This window comes from Austrofundulus limnaeus, unplaced genomic scaffold, assembly GCF_001266775.1.
Source record: "Austrofundulus limnaeus strain Quisiro unplaced genomic scaffold, Austrofundulus_limnaeus-1.0 Scaffold146, whole genome shotgun sequence".
NCBI classification, from domain to species: Eukaryota; Metazoa; Chordata; class Actinopteri; order Cyprinodontiformes; family Rivulidae; genus Austrofundulus; species Austrofundulus limnaeus.
In genome coordinates this window covers 314,612-318,809 of record NW_013952548.1, presented here as the reverse complement: position 1 = coordinate 318,809, position 4,198 = coordinate 314,612, and positions in this window count along the sequence as shown.

Genomic DNA, 4,198 nt, shown 5'->3' with positions numbered 1-4,198 from the left:
ATAGATAGATAGATAGATAGATAGATAGATAGATAGATAGATAGATAGATAGATAGATAGATAGATAGATAGATAGATAGATAGATAGATAATTTGTGTGAGCCACTTTAACCATGATAGCTTTCTGAGCAAAAGGGAATTTAACAGTGGACTAATAAGATTGTCACTAATAAAACCAATGCAATTCCATCACTCAGAAGTACACAAACACTAATATAGTCTGCCCAGGTAAGGCCTGAGTCACACTACAAGAAAATCATGCCGATTTTTTGCCCTTCCGACAAACTTAAGGAAGTCCCTATTATCGTGATGGCTCTAAAGATAATCATAGCAGATATTCCCACCATGGGTGGTGTGTTAAGAGTGATCTAGTCGGCTCGGAAGTACATTGGGACCGCCCCGACCTCAAACTGGGTAGATTCAACATGTTGGATTTTTTAGCCCTATATCACAGTGTGTGTGAGACGTTCACCCGAGCTCTCAGCCTGTTGAATGAGAAGTGTAGCCAATCAGAAAGCGAAGTGACGTAAACGCGGAGGGGAATCCAAATACAGAAGACAAACTGTCATAACTCACCAGAAAGTCTGCTGGATGTTAAAAGTCCTATGGAATTGTTTTTTTTTTTCCCCTCTGGTAAAAATAGTCCACAAACGATCAACATTGTTTCTTCCTCGTCACAAATGTTTATTTACTCTGAACTCACGTCTCTGGAGGTCACGTGAGATTTTTCCTTGGACATCTGAATTCTCCTGAGATTTCAGGAAGTCTCGCGTGATTTAATATCTGACATCTGAATGTTGTCTCCTGCCGTGTGTCTGTACACCGCACACTGAAGGACCAAACCTGGTTTATCCATGATTTTTTTATCCTCACGTGTGGGCTCTCTCAGTCTTTGAAAATCGGCCGACTGTTTTAAAACCTTGTAGTGTGACTCAACCTTAAGCTGAAAGACAACTCACGTTGTTTTGTTTGGTTGTTTGGTCTGTGATCTACGGTTAGCATTTGTAACTTATGTTACGATCTGTGTTCTTTAGTTGGCTTACACCACATTTTAGTAATAAATAAATTAGCTTAACGTTGATGTATGTGTCAGAATGACTGGGAGATATCTTACCAAGCTGAAACGTCTTTCTACTCACTCTTGTCCTTCAGAAAATGTACTTTCCAGTCTGACGGTAAGGTTCAATTTTATCCTGAGTTGCAATTTTCCAAAACTAATTTGGAAATTGTTGCTATTTTTATTAGTAGTAGTACAACAAAATAGGCTACAATGCTCCAGGTTGTAAACAGAAGAGAAGCTTTTGTGATGATGTGCAGAAATGGGTGTGACAGAATCGGAAGGAGGTTCTTAAAGAGACAGACCAATTTCAACACTTCAGTAATGCAGCGAGTCAAATGATCATCGTTCTGTTTTGTCTAAATTTGTGGCATTAAAAAWGTCTTCTTCCAAACTCCACTACTACTTGCAGGTTTTTGAAGTGACCCTGTTTGTCCTCAGGTTTTTCTCAGCCATCAATCCTCACCACTGATGGCTCTGACAAGAAACTGGATGTCAGCTGTTTTCATTTTAGCAAGGCCACTCACGCAGAGAGGTGCCTTTTTACAGAAATCAATATTTCTACACTAACCATGTAACAAATGGCAAAGTAAAACAATTGCACAGCATRAAATGGGTCATTGACAATAATGTACCTACAGAGAATTATTATCTTTAGTTTTACTGAACACTGTATTCGTATGCAGGCCATTGTTTATATGTTCAGATAATGTTTGTTTTGTTTGAAGGTCACCAAACTCATTGTGCAATTTTTCCCCAAAAATGTGGACTTTTGACTGCAAAAGAAATATTTAACATAAAATGACTGGTATTGTTAAATTAATGATGTTTTTGGATTCATGAAAAGGCAGCACAATTGTTCATATGAGCACCCTAATATGACGACTCACTGGAGCTTGCATTGTGTTTCCACTTCCATCAACTAGGCTACAAATACACAGTTTGGTCTATGCAGGTTTTAAAGGAAGCACATAATAGGCTGCTGGAGGCTATTCAGAATTTTATAAAATAAAAAAAGAAAATAAATTGGGAAAAAATTGTGATGTCTTTGCAACTGCCCCAGTATTGCCTCCCAAAATGAGGTCAAACAACTTATCAATAGCTACAGTATTCGTGCAATATTAGTATTTTATTTATCTCACACTGCACAGAAACCTAATTTCTTTTGCTTTGCTGGTAACAAATTATGTTTATAAGATGTCTGCGAGAATCTATTATGAGGGTGTTTTCAATTCGGTACAGGAAAGGAGAAAAAATTGACCTCTAGTCTTTACAAGCATAATAATAAGCGATTGGCTCCTAGTAAAATACAAAACAAACACTGGCACTCAGCCCGCGTACAAACAATTCTATGAGGTATTGCATATGAAATCTTACATTAGTGTTCTGTGAAAGTCTGTAAAAATCTTAACTCAGTCAATCAGTAAAATGCAGCTTTTAAGGCCATTTACTGTGCTTTGGAAACTCAAAAGGTCAGAGACAAAGTCACGGAAGCAGAGACAAAGATTGAAAACARATAATGGAGCAGCCATGAGAAGTTATTCAAGACATTAAGTTCATTATATGTATACATTGTTTTATTTATGCAGACAATAGCTCAGTCCTGGCTCTTTTAAAATCTACAGAAGATACAATTATTGTGTCTTACTTTTCTAATAAGACAAAAAAATGATTATAATGTTAGAACAAAAAAAAAGAGGACATGAAAAATGAATCTACACCATGAGAATAATGGCAAAGCCCTCATCGGCCTGCCATGAAACAGATGGTGTTAAAATGAGAACGGCACTATTAACAGATCCAGATYGAGACTCATTTTGAGCCTCGTTTGGGATTGGAACACGTCACTGCAGAAGGGATTAATAGGCCAATGATTTTTTTCAGGTGGTCGCTTCTTTAGTGCTCACTTTGCAAGAAAGAACGTATGCACAAGAACACAGTYTGTGCTCTGTAGATTTTTTTTTAGCTTTTGTAGCTTGATCAACATTAAGAAAGCAATTATAAATGTTCACATTATGAAATTGCAAAGACCATTGCATTTGAAATTAATGACACTACTCAAAGCAAAGCTACAGACCGAAACATAACAATAAACAGAAATAATAAAAAGAATACCTTTATAAATSAAAAGCACGTTTTTAGGCTTTTGATTTATATCTTGTTGGAAACAAAAGGCAAAGTGTTGCATTAATATTTCAGATGCTCGTTGTCTAATTGTCTTTAATTAGAGAAATTAAGAATTTAAGAGCTGTGTGTGCTGGACGCAAAGATAATGAGGTAACTATCAAAACCAAAAAAACATTAAAATCATCTTTAAATCCTTTCTCGTTTTGTTTTGTTAGGCCCTGTCAAGCTCAGTATTAAAGAAAAGCACCTGGAGCTTGACAGGACTGAAATGAAGCACAGCAGTGTTGCTTTTTAATTACAGGAGTCCGGTGAGGCCAGTTCGTTGAATGTGCACCACAGACAAGCACAAGGGCAGCGAGTTGTTTTCATAAACATGTTGCATCCACACGCATTTCTTGGGTGAGCTTAGCTGCAGGGCAAAGCTGAAAACTTACTGAAGAGTCACAGTTTGACTGTTGCTGTTGGCCGTAGCTGGAGCTGCACAGAATCGATAAATGTATTCACCAAAATCTTAAAATCTTGGCATTTTCTTCACCATGAAAACTCTCAGATAGTTTTAACATGCTTTATTCACAGCACTGCAGGTAATATGTGTTTGTGTGCACATCTCCACAATGTGGGGCAACTTCAAGAACCCTGTGGTGCAACATTAACCACCAAAATTTAAGCTAATGGTTCATTTATAACATCCTCCAAGAGATTTTTATGCACATTTCTTGAGGGGTGGTTTTAGTTTATTATGTTGTCTGAATGCTAAATGGAAATTATTCAGTTTTTTTATGTTGATAATAGAATAGTTTCATTATCTTGTTAGAATAATTAAGAGTGATGTGCCACTGGCAAATGTTCCCTTCGACATCCCCGTCCTCATTTGCTGTACTCCCGAGATGTCGTGTAGATTTTGATTTCTTTGTTTTTAATTTCAAATTTAATTATTTCTTTTTAGTCATGGACAAAATACATTCAAACTTTAAATTGGTGTAGCTTGTATGAACAAAACGTAATGTGTTGTTG